Consider the following 20,998-nt stretch of genomic DNA (forward strand, 5'->3'; position numbering starts at 1 on the left):
CAAGTTAGCAAACACTTATAGAAGGACTTCAAACACACACAGACATTTTTATCAATCATGATGGGAGAGGAGATCTGGTCTTGTGATAGCAAGCATGAATTGTCCCCTTTGCTAAGCAGGCTCTGCCCTGGCTTGCATTTGGATGGGAGACTACACGAGTGAGCACTGTCAGATCTCCCCCTCAAAGGCTGGGCCATAGCTCAGTGGAAAAGCATCTGCCTGCCGGCATGCAGAAGGTTCCAAGTTCCCTCCCTAGCATCTCCAGATAGTGCTGGGAGAGACTCCTGCCTACAACCTTGGAGAAGCCGCTGCCAGTCTGGGTAGACAAGACTGAGCTAGATGGTTGGACTCAGTAGACGGCAGCTTCCTATGTTCCACTTCTCAGGTTTGGAGGGATAAAACCACTCTTTACATATGCAGTTGCAATCAGAAGAATCCTGCGTTGTTTTGTTTGGCGATTTAGGTTAGGAATGAGCAAGTTCCCTCCTTCCATCCTATTAATGCTCCTCTGGTTCATTTTCTCCCCTGCCTTTCACTCCTCCTAAATTCCTGTCGAAGTAGAAGAATTCCTAAAATTGATTCCAGAGCTGGAGCACGAGTGGTGGGATGCAGTTATCCGCTCTTGAGTACATTTGCTTCTTCCCCCACAAGTTACTGATATGCACTGGAAAAAATACTGCGGGGGGGGAAAAAACCCAATCTGGGTGTCATCATATGTGCAGACATTTTTGTGCCGCCCTTTGTTGATTCACACGTGTGTGTCTCCTTGCACGCTGGAAAGACACAACGTACAAAGAATCTCGATTCTTTGAACGACTCCAAGATTCTAACTTCTGGAATCTGGAACTACAATGTGTTCATAACTGGCTGAAAAGTCACCCCACATAGGAGGAACTTTTGGGTGCTCACAAAAATGGTTGTGAAAGGAAGGCTCAGTTTGGGCTCAGCCCTGATTAAACTCCCTTTCTCACTGCAATCATTTATTTTAATATTTCCAATGGTCCGTTCTATCATTTACTGTCATTTTAAGATTGTACACTACTTTGAGTGTGTTTTTTTAAAAATAGAAAGGCGGTTTATACCTTTAAACAAACAAACAAACAAATAAATAACTCCCTCCCCCAATATAAAAGAGCAGTCCCTGCCCATTTGGAAGTCCTGTTCTGAAGCAGAGAGCTTGCTTAAGGCCAGTTTCTGGGATGCCTGTTGATTTTTGGCAGAGGTTGGTGTCTGTCCATCTTGTGATTTACGATCACAAGAAGTGAAGAGGGGCACTGCTTTAGATTACTTTAAAAGGGAGCTTGAAAAATGCCCAGAGGAGGATTACCATCTGTCTGTGACAATGACAGCTCAACGGAACCTCCATGTTCCAAGGCAGTATACCTTGGAAGACCAGACGGGGACAGACCAGTGGGGTGTCCCCGCTGCCTTCTTGTCCTGCTTGCGAGCTCCCCAGAGGCTGACCACTGTTGGAGACAGAATGCAAGAGCAGCTGGAACTCGGGGAGGATTGCTGATCTTGTGGTTGCAGGCGCGAATTGTCCCCTTTGCTAAGCAGGGTCTGCCCTGGTTTGCTTTTGGATGGGCGACTACATGGGAGCACTGTCTGCTGTAAGATATTCCTCTTAGGGTTAGCTCAGTGGTAGACCCCAGATAGGCCCCAGGTTCAATCCCTGGCAGCATCTCCAGATAGGGCTGGGAGGGACACCCCTCCTGCCTGCAACCTTGGAGAGTTGCTGCCAGTCAGTGTAGACAATACTGAGCTAGATGGGCCAGTGGTCTGACTCAGTATATGGCAGCTTCCTCCTATGTTCTGATCCCGAGGAGTTCTTTTGATCTGCAGGCAGTGCTGATTTTTCATCTGCCAAGGGATCAGTAGGTTTCTGAGTTCCCTCGTCTTAAAAATAAAAAATAAAAAAAATCCTTCAGATTTCCTCTCCTCCCTTTGACCTTGTTGAGAAAAATGCAGGCTGGCTCCTCCTAGAAGGGAGGGGGCGTTTCGGTGGTTCCCACCTTCTCTCTGTCTGCTTCTCCTCTCTGTGGTTGGGAATAAGATGAAGCGGTGATTTGGGCGTACAATGACACCTTGTGTTATTAGGCAGCACAGGAGATTTTTGTGTGTGTGTGTGCAAAGAACAGATCTCTTCTCTCTCTCTTCTGCTAGATTACCCACTACCGCTGGCAGCTTCCAAGACGCCTCGCTTCCATCGGCCGAGAAGCAACGGGAACAGATGTTGTGTCTGTCTGAGCGCCCTCGCTTCGGTTCCCTGCACCCTGCAAGTGATGCGAGGTTCTGGCTGTTGCCATCAGGGCCGAGTCTTGGGCCAGCTGTTGATGTCTCAAGTACGCGAGGGGCTGGGACTGAAACACTGCATCCCTTTCCAGACCCCCCCCCACTCAATACCTCCAGCCCACCGCCTCCAATTTGCGTCCCAGCTGCAGTTCCTGCAAACCCCACAATTACTTGGTTCCAAAGGAAACATGCAAACTGAGTGGTTGTCAGGACCAGCAGGTCCAGCAGGCAGAGCTAGGTGATTGCCTAGGGCGGCAGTTCTTGGGGGGGCGCCTAAACAGTGCCAATGATTCTTTCTCTCCCTTTTGTATTGCAGCCCTGAAATACTGTGCAGTGGTGGAATATTGTAAGATGTCATCCGTGCTACCCAAAGGACCTGCACATTCGGCACCCCAAAAGACACCGTGATCTTTGCTCATTGCTTCTCAGTCCGCATGAAATAGCTGGTCTCATAAGATGCACTCCCTCCCTGGATTATGAATTGCATGCCTCAGTATCCATTTCCAGAAAGGCATAGTCTCAGGCTGGATTTCCAAACTCACAGCAGCATCTATTCATCTCTGAAGTGTTAGGGTTTTCCCCATAACAGGCTTTGGAACTCTCTCCCACTGTATCCTCCAAACAGCTAATCATGTGCTGGTCATCCACGCAGGCTGGTCATCCAGCCTTGTGAAGGAGCAACCTGCAAGGCTCAAGTTAAAGCTGGATCTCTCTCAGCTGGGACACACACCCTAAACAAACAAACAAACAAACAAACAAATAAAATTCAAACTTTGTCTAGGGCACCAGAAACGTGAGAAGTGCACGGAATGAATTTTTTTGATTTGTTTTGAATTCAAATTGAATTCCAAAAATTCATTTTGAATTCGAATCAAATTAGAATCTGCTCTGAAAATATGATTGGAATTTAAATTGAATTTGAATCCTTTTGACCATGGTTTGGTGCTTTTAAAAAACCAATCAGGGGGCCTGAATGTTTTTTTTAAAGGTGCTAAATGGCTCTCGAATCGAATTTGAATCAAATTTCAGAAATTCAATTGAATCACCCTTTTAAAGGGTGATTTAATTTGAATTCGAATCACTCATATCACCCAGATTTGAGTTAAATTGATGTGAATCAATTTGCATATCCCTACCAGAAACCCCAGGGCCAGCCCTTGGTTGGATTTTCTTGCTGCTGTGATCCTGCCCTTCCTTTGAGAAGTTCAATGCAGCAGGCATGGTTGCTTCCTCCTTTTTGTACACACAACAATCCTGCAGGGTAGGTTAGGTATGTTTAAGTGAGTGGCCCAAAGTCACCCAGCGTGCTTCATGGCTGAGTGGAGATTTAAATGCAGATCTCCCTGGTTCTAGTCGGTTCTAGCTGGACATGCTAATCTGGGGCTGCACAACTAGAGATGCTGGACTGCAACTCCCATCAGCCCTGACTACTGGCCACTGTGGCTGGGGATGATGGGAGTTGTAGTTCCCAAACAGCTAGAGGACCAGAGCTGTGATGCCCTGCTCCAACCACTATGCCACATCATGAAAATGTGTTTCGATTTGATTTGTGTCAAGTTTATTAATTAATTTGGAATGTGGAGATGGAGGAAGGCTGTGGCTGAAGTCCCCTTTAATGGGGGAGGAAGCTGAGGAGGGCCCCTGTGGAAAATAACCCACCCTCCTTCATTTGGGTCTTTACCCTCAGATCTTATGCCTCCCTGCCAGAGACAATAGGGGCGACCTTTTCATGGGGCCAGGTGAGGCAGTAGCCTCAGGCGGCAGATCAGTGGGGTGGCAGCTGCCACCGCACTGCACAGCACCATAGCACTCTCTTTGTTGTTTGCAAGTATTTTAACAAAAATCCAGAAGTCTCCTGCCCCCTCGAACTGGGCCCAAACTGGCCAGAGCAGTTTGGCTTGACCTCGGTCCGAACCGGACCCGGTTCGAGGGCGAGTCAGCTTGATTTTGAGCTGGCTCACACGCCCCTAGTGCTTTAGGACTGATCTGACCCTTGTAAGCTTTTCAAGGGGTTCCTCTCCTCAGACTCTTTGCAAAGCTCGTAAGAAACACAAGGAGAGAAGAGGAGGCGGTTGGCAACCTTCGCTGCTCCCTGTTCTACTGTCAAAGCTTGCAAAGACTGGTTTTGAAAGGGCACTGGTGCCTCACCATACCTTAGACCAGGGATTCTCAACGTTGGGTCCCCAAATGTTATTGGACTTCAACTCCCATAATCCCCAACCAAAGGCCACTGGGGCTGGGGATGATGGGAGCTGAAGTCCAATAAATCTGTGGACCCAACATTGAGAATCCTTGCCTTAGACAACAACCCCTGGGAGATAAGATTGCCAACTGGCCAGAAGCAAGACCGCCTGGCCTGCATGTTGTATGTTTACCAGTGGCTTGATCTGCCATTCAGACTTCATCTGAAAATCCCAATGTTCCACTCAGTCCTGAAATACTTCTCTTCTCTGGACTGAAACTGGGAGAGCAAGACTTTAAGTAGTGTTTCTAACATGCCTCCAGAAGAGAGAAAGAATAAAGAGGGCCTTTTATCCGGAACAGGTCCTACCAACAGAGTCTGTCCCCGTAATCAGACGCAGCTGGGTTTTGTGTATCTGCAATACAAAAGATAACTGTCCTACCTTACAAGGCTGTTGTCAGGATGACTGAGATAATCTATGTCCAGGGCTCTGATCACTCCAAAGGGCTATATAAATGTTGCTATGCATTATTGTTGCTGTCCTTATTTACGACCTAGATGTTTTTCCTTATAATGACAGCTGTAGCAGTTTCCTGTGCTGAGTTGGGGGTTGGCCTGGAAGACTTCTAAGGATCCTTTCAACTTTAACATCCCATGATTCTATGGCTGTACTGTCACTAAAAAGGTTTCAATAAAATACTACTACTAATAATAAATAAATAATCACCATCATAATAAAATAGACTTTATTTGTTAATTACCCCACAATAAACAAATAATGTTATTATTTTAAAATGAAAGCTGGGGAGAAATGCTTCCTCTGATGCTCTGGCGTTCAGAAAGGAATGGTCTCCTGCATCATAGGAACATAGGAAGCTGCCTTATACTGAGTCAGACCCTTGGTCCATCTAGCTCAGTATTGTCTACACAGACTGGCAGCGGCTTCTCCAAGGTTGCAGGCAGGAGTCTCTCTCAGGCCTAACTTGGAGATTATATAGGGAGGGAACTTAGGACCTTCTGCATGCAAGCATGCAGATGCACTTCCCAAAAAAGCAGCATCCCCTAAGGGGAATATCTTCCAGTGCTCACACATATAGTCTCCCATTCCAATGCAAACCAGGTTGGACCCTGCTTAGCAAAGGGGTCAATTAATTCTTGCTACCGCAAGACCAGCTCTCCTCCCATCAAATGGGCAAGTTTCCTTTACGTCCTTAAAATACGTTCTCCTCCTTGCTTGCCATTGGTTCTAGAGCACACAGGTGTGTCTTCTGTGTGGTTAGGTGAGTTGTCATTTTTAGCCTGTGGGTCAAGCTTTGTGTGGTCTGGGGCCAGAGATGGGGCCAGCTTGGATCATGCTTTGCCTGGAGAATACAGCCAGGCCCCGAGCCCTGTGTATGCTCCCAAGAAATGGCTGTTAGCAGCAAACATGGAGGTAGAAGGAAGGGGAAGTGATCATGTGCTGGCTACAATCTGGGTCAGACGGCAAGAGGTGTGCTTTCCCTCTGCCCTCAATACAACGCTGGGTTTATGATGTGGGCTGGCTTGACCTTGATCTCTTACCCAGATCACTTCTAGCATGAGATCACTTCCCCCTCCTCCTCCCTTGAGTTTTGCCGACACACAAATGTTTTACACAGGGCTTGGAGCTTTGTCTACATTACAGGAGATCAGGACCATGGTCAGCTCCGAGTGGGGCTCCTGGCAAAGAGATGCTGGATACAAGGCAAACCAAGAAGCAGAGAGCTTCGGATGGTGCTCCAGCAACAGTCTGGCGACCAGAGCTGACGGGCTCTTGAAGGAAGGTGGGTATTTCAGGATCTGCTGCCTCGGAGGCAACTAGGCCCTCACACCTACCTTCCCGAGCCTCTGCTGCTGCTGTGAATCTGGACCTCAATCTGCACATCTACCTCCTTGCCTCTGGTTCTGCTGATCCTTGCTTTTATGCTCAGGAACTCAGATCTTTGTTTTTGTTTTTTTTTTAAAATGACGAATATGAATACAATGGATATTTATATACCACTTTTCAACATAAGTTCCAGTTTACGTCGATGTAAATAAAAGATGGCTTCCTGTCCCCAATGCACTCACAATCTTAAAAAAGAAACATAAAATAGACACCAGCAACAGCCATTGGAGGAATGCTGGGCTGGGGACGGATAGGGCCAGTTGCTCTCCCCCTGCTACATAAAGAGAAAACGACTTTAAAAAGGTGGCTCTTTGCTTAGTTAGGGGAAGATTATTTTATTTTATTTTATTTTATTTATTGAATACATTTCTATACTGCCCCATATAAAATCTCTCGGCAATTTACACATTAAAAACTGGACAACACTTACAACTTTAAATCATTTTAAACAAATTAAAGTTGTCATCAATACAACTTTAAAACTTTATGAATGAGAAGCCAGATAAATAGGTGTGCTTTCAAGAATCGCTTAAAAAACAGCCAGAGACAGAGTGTCGGGATGCCATGTTACCTGGTTGCTTGGGTGACCCTGTGCAGTCTGGAGAAGGGTGGGGCATCCCTCCTGTGGGGCTTTCGTTCCCTTTAGGGAGCAGTGGGGATGAGAAGGGTCCAGGCTGGTCGGGTCTCAGTGGGGTTGAGAGGGCAAGGCAGGAACAGCTCCAGGGAGACATCTAGGTTGGGTGCGGCAGGAAACAGGAAGTGAGGTCAGGAAGGGGGCGGGGCTGGGAGTAGGCTTGAAGCCCCGTCAGCTTTGCACTGGGGTATTTAAAGACAAGGCAGCTGATGACGAGGGGCTGTTTCTGAGTACGGTAGCTGGGAGTTCCGCAGGAGAGGAAACCAGATGAATGCAGCAAGCCAGGAGGAGGATGATTCAGGTGTCAAATTAACCTCCTCCCCTGGCTGTTCCTGAGGCTGACTTTTTGTTGGGTGCTTACCCAGTCATTTTGGAGTTCAAGAAGGGCTAGGAGCCCACCCCACCCCCTGGGAGTCTGACACAGGGAGATTGCGATTTCATTTGGGAGCGTGAGCCCTGGGGCCACCCCAGAGGAGGCCCAGTTTGGGGGCCACCACCAAATGAGCTGGCGGTAACCGCGACGGGAGCTCTCCCCGATGATCTTAGTAGGTGGCAGGGTTCGTGATGTAGACCAGGGATTCTCAACTTTGGGTCCCCCAATGATATTGGATTTCAACTCCCATAATCCCCAGCCCGTGGCCTTTGGTTGGGGATTATGGGAGTCGAAGTCCAATAACATCTGGGGACTCAACGCTGAGAATCCCGGATGTAGACCACACACCTGCCTCCGGGCTACTTGGGACGGGCAGCCCTGCTGGGTCACAGAATCAACCAACCTGGAGCCTGACTCTTCCAGAGGCCTGGCAGAAGGTGTCGGCGATGCTGGATCCAGGCCCTGGGTGGAGTCCCGAGGTCGCATCCAGATTTACGTGCCTCTTAAAGGCCGTGCAAGCAGCCCTAGGAGCGTGCCGCTGTAATCTGAGATTCCACGATAGCTGCTGCTCCTCTGGTCTCTGCGGCTTTCTCCCAGCCAGTCAGGAGCCGGTGAGAAGCAGGCTAAGGAGAAGAGGTTGCCGAGGCAGTCAGTGATGGTAATAGCTTCTGACACCGGCTTTCCCCCTGAAGCCTGCCTTGCTCTCTTGTCTCTTCCCAGTCCAAGTGAACCAAGCGGGAGGCCTAGACTGACCTCTCTTCTGGCAAGAGGGTGGCCTAGATAGCATCATGGCCCCTCAACTCTATGGTTCTGTGCATCCTGGTGGAACATTCAAAGGTGGCTCCTTTGTTTATCCACTCAGTAGCTCAATGCCATAGAGAGGAAAGACACGGAAGTCATTCACACAATCGAAAACTGTGTTCTACCCAGGTTTGGGAGCTGTGTGTACTCCCAATTTTTGATTGTGTGGAAGCAGGGTTAGAGGAAAACCTGGGTAGAAGTGATTGTGTGGAAGCAAGGTAGGAGAAAAAGCTAGCCAGGTTTTCCTCTAACCTTGCTTCCACACAGTCACTTCTACCCAGGTTTTCCTCTAACCTTGCTTCCACACAATCAAAAATTGGGAGTACACACAGTTCCCAAACCCAGGTAGAACACAGTTTTCGATTGTGTGAATGACCTCAAGGACTCCCTGGAGGATTTCAGCATGGACACCATTATTCAGTGTTGCCACTCCCAAGGGCAAGGAGATCTTGATGTCAAATGTGGAACTCTGAAAACCGAATGCCACCAGAGTATTTTCGGGTTGTGAGGCCCAATGAGCTACTTCCCCCTGAGTTTAGCCATCCTTCTGGATGTTTCTCTACCACCATGAGGACTAGGTTTTGGTTGTGTTTTTCCAACTAAAACCTGAGGGTCCAGTTTAAAAAATGGATTATCCAATAAATGTATTTATGAACGAAGAGTCTTCTTGGTTGTGCAGCTCCGTTAGTCACTTCCCTGCATTTTTAGCCACCTTTTCAGAAGTTTCTCTACCATCATAAGGACTAGAACCTTGTTCTGGCTTTGTTTCCCCAAGAATCCAGTTTACAAGACAGATTATCCAATAAAACCTCACCATTAATATTTATGAATGAAGATTCTTCCTTCTTGTGCAGATCAGTTGGTTGCTTTCCTGCTTTTTTAGCCTCCTTTTCAGAAGTTTCCCTACCATCGTAAGGACTAGAACCTTGTTCTGGTTTTGTTTTCCCAAGTAAAACCCAAGAATCCTGTTTACAAGACAGATGATCCAGTAAAACCTCACCATTAATATTTATGAATGAAGAGTCCTTTTGATTAGGTCACTTTCTCCCTCTTTTAACCACCCTTTCAGATGTTTCTCTACCATCATAAGGACTAGAACCCTGTACTGGTTTTGTTTTTCCAAATAAAACCCAAGATTCCAATTCCCCCCAGTCATAATCCCCCCACCGATGAGAACAAATTTGCGACCTCCTTACTGGAAGACGCTTACCGGATTCTCAAATGATACGATGCTCCCTTCTCTTCTCTCATAGCTCTCTTTCAGGGGTGAATTTTCTAGTGTGATCTGTTCAGGAAAGTGGGAACGTAAAGGCTGCTTTCGATGACAGCTTGCTTTCCGAAGCCCGCTCTGCTTTTACAAGGTAAATAAATTATCCAATAAAACCCCAGAGTTAATATTTATGAATGAAGTCATGCAGATGTTTAACATACATGATAAAGCTGGGTTTTCAGTGCCGCTGGCCCATTCTGAGTTCTCTTTTCTCTGCACTTGATATCAAATATTACTGAACTTGGGCTTGTTAATAGAAGCCAAAAGGGGGCCAAAAGGAATAAAAAGGGCTTTGGCGAAGCTGTCAAGTAGGGGGGAAAAAAATAAAGTGCATAAAGTAAAGAGGAGGGAGTTGAAATTGGTGAAGAAATGTTGGCGACAGATCTCTCTTTCAGAGTTTTCTTATATCTATTTCTGAAACAGCTGTTTCAGAATTTCTGTTATGGATGCAGAGCCGGACTACCTGATGGTGAAAGAGAGGTCCTGGACGATTTGGGGTAATCCATAGGTATGTCAGTTAAAAAAAAAAACACAAAACCTCTAAGAGGGCATAAATCCCCCCCAAATGGCCGTAATGTATTTCAATGGAGCGGAATGTTTGTGGACTCAGAGAGCAGTTAACAGACAACCAGGTGGGCAGAACTAATGGAACTCAGTGGCCAGGAGGGGGGAAGGAGACCTTGAACAAAATGAGTGGGACATTTTTCAGCGTGAAGAATAGTCCCTCAAGAGAGTCACAACTCTTCTGCTTCTGAGGGGGAAAGGTGTCTACAACTCTTTGGTTTCCCAAGGCCACTTGACACCTTTGTGTTTCAGAGGGGAAGGGGTTTGGCACACTTCAACTCTTGGGATGGGTTTTTTTTTAACTCCCTGCCCCCCAATAACATAAAAGCAGCTGTGAACTCTACAGAGGAACAGAGTGGGACGTTGCACACTGAATCCGTTAATCTGTTGATCATTAGGATCATAGGAACATAGGAGGCTGCCTTCCAGCCACTGGTCCATCTCGCTCAGTATTGTCTTCACAGACTGGCAGCGGCTTCTCCAAGGTTGCAGGTAGGAGTCTCTCTCTCAGTCCTGTCTTGGAGATGCTGCCAGGTAGGGAACCTGGAACTTTCTGCATGCAAGCAGGCAGATGTTCTTCCCAGAGCAGCCTCATCAGGGGAATATCATATAGTGCTGGCGCATATAGTCTCCCATTCAAATGCAAACTGGGGCAGACCATGTTTAGCAAACTGAACTCACAACATTCACCATCCCCACCACCACCACACACACGCACCAGGGTTTTGCCGTAGGTCCACACTTTTTCATTTCTGATTTGATTTTCTAAAAGCAAAATCTACCCATCCTTTTGGCTGGTGGGATCTCGGCAGTGAGGACATTTTTAGGACCAGGCCTCATCCTGGAAGAACTTTCGGAAAAACATGAGGCAAGTTTTGTGGGCAGAATGCTCTGTGTGTGTGTGTGTGTGTGTGTGTGTGAGTAAAAGAGACCTATTTCCTTTACTTCTTAAACGTAAAGTTGTGCCATCGAGTTGGTGTCGATTCCTAGCGACCACAGAGCCCCATGGTTTCCTTTGGTAGAATATAACCCCCTTCTTTTTCTTCTTTCCCTAGAGCGGCTGTGGTGGTCCCCGTAGCTGAACTCACCAGGCAGGGGAAATACCATGATCGTAAGGCTGGTTTCCCAAGGCTCATCCATTGTGAATTCACCCATCTGCGAATTCCCCAAATGTGGAACTTATTTTCAGGGCTCAGCTGAGCGGTAGATGTTGAAGCCGGTTCAGTCCCTGGTGGCATCTCCAAGGAGGGCTGAGAAACAGACCTGATTGCTGCAATCCTGGAGTTGCTGCCAGTCATTGTGGACAACCCTGAGCGAGATGGACCACGACTCAGACTCAGCAGCAGGCAGCTTCTTACGTCAGGACTGGAAACAAACAGTTTCTAGCGTATTTCCGCAAGGACTGGGACCTTCCTTTATTGGGGATGGGGCTCTCACTCTAGCACCTGTTGCCAAGCAGGGATGTTATCATACTGTGCTTTGGCTGGCGAGGGAGCTGCTGCATACTGAGTCCGACCCTTGCTCCATCTAGCTCAGTATTGTCTTCACAGACTGGCAGCGGCTTCTCCAAGGTTGCAGGCAGGAGTCTCTCTCTCTCTCAGCCCTATCTTGGAGATGCTGCCAGGGAGGGAACTTGGAACCCAGAACTTGCGTTCGGGGCGGTATAGAAATGCATTAAATAAATAAATAAATAAATAAATAAATAGATGCTCTTCCCAGAGCGGCTCCATCCCCTGAGGGGAAGATCTTGCAGTGCTCACACTTCTAGTCTCCCATTCATATGCAACCAGGGCGGACCCTGCTTAGCTAAGGGGACAAGTCATGCTTGCTCCCACCAGACCAGAGTGGGAGGCAGTGGTGGTGGGCAGCAGGGAGGAGAGGTGAGGTGGCAGGCAGGGCCCAGGGGGCAGAGGAAGCCGGCAAGCAGGGTTTAGCTGCTCCTTTGGCCCCCTTTCTCGCGTGACCCGTGTTCATGGAACACAGTCACCCAATTATAGTTCCGCCATTGCCTAGCCTGAGTCCGACCACTGGTCCATCTAGCTCAGCACCGTCTGCTCTGACTGGCAGCTCTCCAGATACGAGGCTTCCCCAGCGGCTCTCTCGGAATTCGGGTCAGAATCTTTCACGGCTTCCTCTGGAGATGCTGGGTCTTGAACTTCAGGCCTTCTATATGCCAAGCAGGCAATCAGCCCCGTCTTCACATAGGAAGCTGCCTTCTACTGAGTCAGACCATTGATTCACCTAGCTCAGTACTGTCTGCACTGACTGGCAGCAGCTCTCTAAGGTTCTAGGCAGGAGTCCCTCCCAGCCCTACCTGGAGATGCTGCCAGGGATTGAACCGGGCACCTTCTACGTGCAAAGCAGACGCTCTTCCACTGAGTTGCATCCTGGTGGTTCTGTGGTGTGTGACGTCGGGTTGTCGGGCGCGAAGAACGATCGCTTAATTTAAAAACAAACTCCAGCGGTGCAATCCTGTCCGATTATTTCCGTGAGAATCCATCTCTCACCTTGCTCCTCTCTTCTTTTTAATTAAGCCAACCCTGTCCTGCAAATCACTTCCCCGTCGGCAGCGACCAGACAGACCAGCGAACCTGGTTTTCCGGCTCATCCCTCGTGTGGCTTTCTTCCGGCACAGCAGCCGTGCCAGCACCAGTCGGCCGGGGAGAGGAAAGTGAAAACTGAATGGGGATGGATCTTTGTTAAGAGTTACTATGACAACCTCAGCTCGGCTCCCCGTCCGCGTAGAAGAACGGGGAGCCATATCCTTCTTAGCACAAGGAGCTTCCAGCCTGAGGAGCAGGTTTCTGCATACGAATACGACATGGATTTATAGACCGCTTTGCCACCAAAGTGGTTTACACCGATATAAAGAAAGGAAGAAAATGCCCCCCTCTCCCCAAAGGGCTCACAATCTAAAAAAAGGAAATAGGAGATCGACACCGGCAACAGCCCCTGGGGGGATGCTGGGCTGGGGACGGATAGGGCCAGTTGCTCCCCCCCTGCTCAATACAGAGAATCACAACATTGGAAAGGTGCCTCTTTGCTCTGTCAGCAGTGGACAAGTCAAAACCTTGCTGTTCAATGTCTGTTAAGAGGATATAGAGTGTCTGTCGAATTCCAGAAAGAACCAGAATCTGGCTGTGAATTTTTGGGCATTTTTGATTCAGACCCTTGGTCCATGGAGCTCAGTGTGGTCTACTCTGACAGGCAGCAGCTCTCTAAGGTTTCAGGCAAGGGTCCTCCCCAGCCCTACCTGGAGAAGCTGCCAGGGATTGAACCTGAGACCTTCGGCATGCAAAACAGGGGATGGATATCTATCTATCTATCTATCTATCTATCTATCTATCTATCTATCTATCTATCTATCTATCTATCTATCCATCCATCCATCCATCCATCTCTCTGTCCGTCTGTCCGTCTATCCATCCATCCGTCCGTCCGTCCGTCCGTCCGTCCGTCCGTCCGTCCGTCCGTCCGTCCGTCCGTCCATCTATCTATCTATCTATCTATCTATCTATCTATCTATCTATCTATCTATCTATCTATCTCCTTATATGTTCTATCCCAACAGGTTGAGGCTCTTCAGGTTTGAAGGCACTGGTCTTTGAGCATCTGCGCAGTCATGCAGGTCTGGATCTAGGAATAGGTGCTTCTGCTGTGCCCCGTAGAGGAAGGGCAGCTAAGCTCTGGGAGTGACTCTCGGAGACCTAGTTTGGGGGAGCAAAGGGGTAGCAAAGGGCATTATTCAGGGAACCAGGTTTTTGCTATACATTAGATACATTGATGTAAGGAGGTCAGCGTTGTTTCATTCGCCAGATTGAGGAAGTTTCTTTGGCTTTTTCGAACCAGAAAATGACCCAGCTTCCTCTTAGGAAAAAAAACGGCCTCTTTGGATTAGGCCAAACCTTCTAGTTGGCTCACCAGATTAGTTTCCTCTTCCTGTCGAAGATCGTGTGGCAGGAAAGACTGGGGTGGGGAGGGGGGTCAGGACTAGGCCAGCTGAAATCTGCAGGGGAGATTATCCTGAACCCCCTACCCCACACACATGGTCTCACCCAGCCCACTTCCTGTCCAGGAAGGAAGGCAAAGGGACTGGCCTGGCTCCTGGGAGGCTGGAGCAGTCTCCTACCTACAGGAGAGATGGCCCTGCACTCCCCTGCACACATGGTCTCACCTAGCCCGCTTCCACCCCGCACACATGGTCTCACCCAGCCCACTTCCTGTCCAGGAAGGAAGCTTGGGGGTTGGTCTGGCTCCTGATTGGCTGGAGGAGTCTCCTACTTAGCTAGCTTCTGCTTCTTGTTCTAGGGAAGAGGAGTGAGTGAGTGAGGCTTCTTTAAACAACTGAGACCATTGAAAACAATTAATGCAAGCAATAGGACCATAGTATGCTACAGGCTTGTTCATACAACCATTTTGTGGTGGGTAGCAGCCCAAACAAGGTGTTACCCTGTACGCAACAGTCAAGCATCACCTCTGCTTGAGTTTTGCAAACACAGAGCATGGCTGGCGAGGGCTCCTTTGCTGAACTTGGAAGCTGCAAGCGCCACCCCTCCATGGAAAGTCCTCCAAGGACGTGTATGCCTTCCCAGCATGCTTTGTGCGGCCAGCAACCTGGGAAAGCTTCATGATGTCAGTGGTGGCCCTCCCTTTGGCCCCAAAGAAGCAGGAGATGGATGGAGCCCTGCTGAAGCTCCAGCTTTGGGAGCATAGAGTCTATTTTGTAGGCTAGATTGTCCGTTGGCAGTAGCGGCTGTCTGCACAGCTCTCTGTGGTTTCCATGCGGCATGCTGGATGCCGGTGACTGGGTAGAAGAAGTGAGAGGCTTCTCATGACCAGGATAGGAGGGCTCTCTTCTGCTCTACCCTCAGTTAAACCTGGGTGCAAAAGCTGGATAGCCCTACTGGGAGCAACCTGGGCTGGAGGGCAAGGTGTGAGTTCTGATGATCATGCAGATCTGGGCACCTTGCCTCCTACCTGATTTCAATGCTCAGGTGAACCAGTCTTATGCCTGTATTGCCTGACACATCGTGCTGTAAAGTTGTTGGTGTAAAGTTCTGGCCTGGTGGATGGGGCAGCAAAAGGGGGAGTGGGAAATAAGTTCTGGGGAACATCTGCTACCTCTTGCTCTTCTGAGTGCGCTCCTTTAGGGATGTGCATGAAATTCCCGCAAATCGATTGGCATCCGAATTGAATTTGAATCGATTCAACTCGAAACTTTTGAGTAGAGTGGAGATTAATTTGAATTGATTCAGATTTGCCCAAAGTAGAACCGAATTTGGGCAAATCCGCCTGAATTCGATTCAAATTTGGGCAAATTCAAATCGATTCAAACAAAAGTGCACTCTCTTCCGTAGTTTCGAATCAAATCAAGTCGTGTGAATTTCGTAAATATCCCTTCTCTTGGGGAGCCAGGCAGACAATTTGGATTAGACGTGGTCCTTAACAACAGTCCGGCAAGTGGCCATGCATTTGATGCTACTAGGACCTATATTAGCCATCATCTATATTAGCCATCATCCTGGGATGCTTCACATGTATGTTGTATGTGCAGTGATATCTAAGGGCTTCCGGAAGCCTGGGCCACACCTTCTTAGTCTGAGGCTGTCCCACAGTACCAGTAAGTAATGCAAATTGGGGTGACCACAGACAGGAATCCATCCATGGCATCCTTCAGGAACCTGGGGCCTGGATAGGACCTCATCTGCCACCTACTACTTCCGATATGTCACACGAAGAAGGGGATAATGTAATGAGGAAGGTTCTGCCTTGACTGGGAGGTACAGATTTCCAGGAGGTTGCTCAGAGTGGTCACGCCCCTGATAGTGTCATTGGGAGCTCAATAGTACCTACGCACCTTTTCATATGAATGGGTCAAGGGGATGGGGAAGAGCATCTGCTTTGCATGCAGAAGGCCCCAGGTTCAGTCCCTTGGAAAGCTGCTGCCAGTCAGTGTAGCCAATACTGAGCTAGGCAGACCAGTGGTCTGACTCGGTATAAGGCAGCTTCCTCTGTAAGATGGCCAGTGTCAACTTTTAGCAGATTAGTAGAAGTTGGCTGGTAATTGGTAACCACCCATTACGGAGCTAGTCTGCAGGCCAGTCTATCTACATTCTGCAGATCAGGCGATGAAGCCTTCCTGGACTTCTGGCCGGGGTGGGGGAGGGGCGGGAGAGGAGGGAGGTTCTGTATTTGAATTCCTCCCCACCTCAGAAATGGCTCCCTGGACATTCTGAAGCAGTACGGCAGAAGGTGCACGGAATTCGCATGGATTGATTTGAATCCGAATCGGATTTGAATTGATTCGACTCAAAACCATTGATTCATTTGAATCGATCCATCCTCTCCGACCAGGGCTTAGCTCCTTAGATCCAGCTCCCCACCTCCGGCCTTGTTTTTATCTAACGCATGGTCTTAAAACGGAAGCACGCCCTGCTCACATAACTGGGCAGGACATGTCTCTGCCCTGCTATGTCAGGGAGAAGACGAGGGTCATTTTTTTCTGTGCGCAGCCATATCTACAGCCATTAGCCGGTGGGCCTCTTTACATCACGCTGCTGCAGAAGTCACAAGAGCGAATCAGGCTTGATTGCCCTGGTCAATTGGCAACCCTATCTTTTTCAGTTTTTGGTTTTCTTGGGGGGGGGGGGCCCTTTCCAGAAAACTGCATGCGTGTGCTGAGATTGAACAGATACCTTTCAGCTCCTGGGATTCTTAATTCTTTTCCCATGGCTTTCCCGTCTGAGCAGGAAGCTTCCCTCCCGTGGAGGGTGGGCTGCTTTTCACCTTGGGTGGGAGCCATGAAGGACTCCCGTTTCGCTGAGCGGCTTTCTTCCGCATTGCTTCTTCCATGCTGAGGCAGCTTTGCTGGCACGGTGTGGAGAGGAGGAAGGAAGGAAGGAGAGAGAGAGAGAGAGAGAGAGTGCGAGAGTGCCGCAAAACGGGAGGGGGGAGGCGAGAGAGAGGGAGATGGATGGAACAAACAGAATTTTTTTTTTGGATCTGGAGGGGGAAGCACAGAGCTAAAAATAAACAGAAAGATCAGTATCTGTCAGGCTGACAGCTGATTGGCTCTCTGGAAATGCATATAATTACCAGGCTGTAGGTAGGTATTTGCATGAAGCGAATAGCAAGGCAGGGAGACAAGGTTATGCGTTAACCTTTCTTCGTCTGTATCTCCTGCTGCTGGTGGGGAGGGGGGGGGACCCGGGGAAGGCAGAGCTTGCAGGAAATTAGCTGAAATTAATAGAGGAGCTGGGAGTGTGTCACCCAGTTCTTTCGGCGGATGTCGCTTATCTCCGTCACGCAGCTCGGATATATATATATTCTTTCCCCTGGAGTGTTTGGCCTCTTGGCAGAGGGCTGGTGTGGGGCTCTACTCTTTTGTTGGAGGGGTGGAGGAGGGATACGGGCCGGGGACTCGGCCTCCGCCCCACACAGGTGTGGCTACTCTTGGCCTCCTCTTGGAAGGGAGGCGAGGAAGGCCATCGGGGGTCCTTCCAAGAGGAACCGGTTTTTCTGTGTTCCACCCACTGCTGCTGTTCGGCCGAGGTTGCACCCTTGCAGCACTACAGCGGATGGGTACATTGGCATGGGTTTTGCTGGATCGCACTCTGTGGCTGTAACGCGGTAGTAACGTGGCTTCTGGCCACGGCTGGAAACGTGAAAATGGTCTGGCCTGGTGTCTTCTGGCCACTGAAAATGGTAGCCTGGTGTCTCTCAAATATTTGAAGCTGCCTTGGACTGAGTCAGATGGTCTGCAGGGCTCGGTATGGTCTTCTCCAGCGGTTCTCAGATGTAGGGATGTGCGAACCGGCTCGACATCCAACTGACCCGGTTCGAACTGGGCCCGATTCGGCTTAGCTCAAAGTTGAGCTGAACTGGTTCAGGGGTGCCAGGGATGTTATTTTTTTTGGGGGGGGGGAGGTGGACTTACTGCTGCTGATTGCTTCTGCGGTCTCGGGGGGTGCTGTTGCAGCTGGGGGGGGTCTTTGGTGGTTCCCCCCTGACAGCCATCTCTGGGCCGGTCTGGCCCATTTCAGGCATGTTTCGGGTCTCTCTGAGCATGCGGTGGCCATTTTGGAGGCTGCCATGCATGCACATGGGCCATTTCCATTTCCAGGGTCATGACTCATGCATGCTAATGTCCCGTGTGCATGTGCAGCAGCCTCCAAAGTGGTCGCCACATGCTCAGAGAGACCTTTAACGAGACCGGGGGAAAGTTGGCGAGGGGAGGGGGGCCGCAGGAGACCCCCCCATGGCTGCAGCAACCCCCTCCCCCAAGGCCGTGGAAGCACTCAACAGAGGTAAGTCCTCCCTCTAAACAAAATTAACAACCCCCGAACCGGGCCCAAACCGGTTCAAATTCTGACTGAGCCGGGCCCCTCATTCGGGGTGCAAAAACCGAGCATGCCCAGCCTGGTTCAAGTGTGATTCAGACTAGAACTGAACCAGGCAAGCCGGTTTTGTGCACATCCCTACGCCGATGTGGATCTCCAGACTACAGCTCCCATCAGCCCTTGTCACAAAGGACTCCACAGTGGACGATGGTTGTTGTAGTCCAGCATCTGGGGAGGCCGGTCTGAGAACCCCTGCTCTGCTCAGACTGGCGGCAGCAGCTTTCCAGGGATACGTTTGTGTGGGTTTGCTGGATCGCACTCTATGAAGAGTGGCAGTAAGTGTCTTCCGTCCGAGGCTGGAAACGTGGCTGAGAATGCCTGCACTGCTCAGACTGGCAGCAGCAGATCTCCAGAGTCCCTGGCAAAGGTCTCTTCAGCCCCATTCCCACTTTGAAGTAGAATTGTGGAGAAGCGGGCCACAACTTTCTATGTCCGAAGCAGGCACTCGGCTACTGAGTTGTGACCTCTCTTCCTTCTCTCTCCTTTTGGTAACGCATCGTATGACGCATCGTATGGTGATGTTTTGGCATCGTTTTGGTAACGCATCATATGACATCATCAGGTGATGAGGTTCTCCTCTGCTGGAAATGGCGACTGATGATGTGGAATGGGGCGGGGCCATGTGATGACATCATGTCACTTATTTTGCTAGGCTCAAGGTGATGAGGAAACAAGAGATGTGGAGTCATAAAACAAACATAATTTGTGGTTCTAGGTGGGGGACCCTTTCCCTTGCTTCTCGTTTTCCACTGATGTTTGCAAGATCTGTTGATCTCAGAAGGCTACACACGTGTCCTTCTTCTCTCTCTGTAGGTGAAATGGGCCGTGGATCTGCAGGAAGGAAGACACATAAGGCAGTTCCAGATTTAGAGGGGATGTTTTTTTTGTCCCAAAGCAGAGAGAAGCAACTTCTTTAGTTGGGGGAAGGGTTTGTCAGGATAGGGGTCCAGGACATTCCTCACCTGGGCTGCTTGGGAAAGGAGCCCCCTTGGTGATCACTGGGGTCATTATGACCCCAAGCAATTGGGCCAGATTGGATCTAGATGATTACCACTGAAGAAGGGTGTAGTAGATTCTCACATACTTGGATCCCACAATGCTCCCTGTAACAGGGAATCCCAGATGTTGTTGACTACAACTCCCAGCATCTCCAGTCAAAGGCTAGTGCAGTTGGGTGATTTGTAGTCCAACAACCTCTGGGATTCTCTGTTACAAGGAATACTTGTAATATTTGTCATTGGACTACAATTCCTTTCATCCCCAGCCATTGCGACTGCAGATGATGGGAGCTGTAGTCCAACAACCTCTGGGATTCTCTGCAACAGGGAACATTGGTCCTTCGGTGGCATTGGACTACAATTCCTATCATCCCTGCTTAGCCAGGGGCCATACTTGTTCATGCTTGCTACCATAAGACCATGTATTTGGGCAGTTGCTGGAGATGCTGAGGGGAGGGGTTTCGCCCTCCTTGGGGATGAGATCTGGGCCTGCATTAGCAGCAAGCATGAATGGTTCTTTTTGCTAAGCCAGGTTTGCCCTGGTTTGCATTTGTACGGGTGACTACAAATTGAGACAGGTCTAGAGATGTTCATATCAGGAGGTATAGAAATATGATAGATAGATAGATAAATAGATAGATAGATAGATAGATAGATAGATAGATAGATAGATAGATAGGAGCGCTTTAAGATATTCCCTTTAGGTGATGAGGCAGCAGTATCACCATGGAAGAGCACCTCAAGGTCCCAGGTTCAATCCCTGGCAGCATCTCCAGGTAGGGTTGGGTAAGAAACCTGCCTGAAACCTTGGAAAACTGCTGCCAGTCAGTGTAGGCAATACTGAGTTAGACGGACCCGTGGTCTGACTCGGTATAAGTGGGAACGAGAGGTTTCCCCCTTTGTAAGTAGGAGTGAGAGGTTTCCCCCCTCTCCACCACGGAAGTCACCCCTTTAAATTAATTGAAGAGACTCACATCATCGGATGAGAAACCAGAGTGACTGATTTAATGTACAAAGATGGGCCGTATTCTCCCCCATTCCCTTTGCTTCTCATTGCTGCAGTGAGTGCATCATGAGGCTGGAGTTTGCCTGTGGCTTGCAAGGGGTTAAACTCTCCAGCCTTGGCTTGCTGGTTTCGAGGTCTTTTTGGAATGCATGCAATGGAGGGGCGAGGTGGGGGGGGGGACCGGTGGCGGGTAGGGCAGCCGGAATCGTTTCAGCCTGATAGCAGCTGCGGCTTGCGCAAGTGCCATACCAGATGCCGTTTGCACTGGCCGCGGCCGTCTCTTTCGGCAATAAAAATGCAGCTCTCTCGCTCAGAACAAGGAACAGAAAAGCCCTACTGGATCACACCATAACATCCAGCCTCTGGCTGTCTGCAGATGCTGATCAGCTCACGAGCAGGCTATCAAGAACGAATCCTGCCCCACTGCAGAGTCCCCATGTCTGTTATCTCGAGGTTGACTGCTCCTGGAGCTGGAGGTTCCATGCAACAATCATTTCACGTTACATTTTGACGGTATATTCAAAATATCCTCCAGGGAGCTCATAGGGGCACACAGCCCTCTCTGTCTCTGTT

General features: G+C 49.3%; 1 long non-coding RNA gene across 3 annotated transcripts; it reads right to left on the reverse strand.

Moving 5' to 3' along the window:
- Window positions 1-5,192: 5,192 nt before the first annotated feature.
- On the reverse strand, window positions 5,193-16,977 carry LOC128339069 (uncharacterized). 3 transcript variants are annotated; one of them, XR_008312824.1, is made up of 5 exons: window positions 16,718-16,977; window positions 9,399-9,539; window positions 9,003-9,153; window positions 7,791-8,010; window positions 5,193-7,111 (listed from the first exon to the last, which is right to left on the reverse strand). It is a non-coding gene; the product is annotated as an uncharacterized LOC128339069 (long non-coding RNA). The 3 variants fall into 3 exon arrangements; XR_008312823.1 differs by lacking the exon at window positions 9,003-9,153 and having other exon boundaries at window positions 5,194-7,111; window positions 9,399-9,536; window positions 16,718-16,974; XR_008312822.1 differs by lacking the exon at window positions 9,003-9,153 and having other exon boundaries at window positions 5,194-7,111; window positions 16,718-16,973.
- Window positions 16,978-20,998: the final 4,021 nt, after the last annotated feature.

Source organism: Hemicordylus capensis, chromosome 17, assembly GCF_027244095.1.
Source record: "Hemicordylus capensis ecotype Gifberg chromosome 17, rHemCap1.1.pri, whole genome shotgun sequence".
NCBI lineage: Eukaryota > Metazoa > Chordata > Lepidosauria > Squamata > Cordylidae > Hemicordylus > Hemicordylus capensis.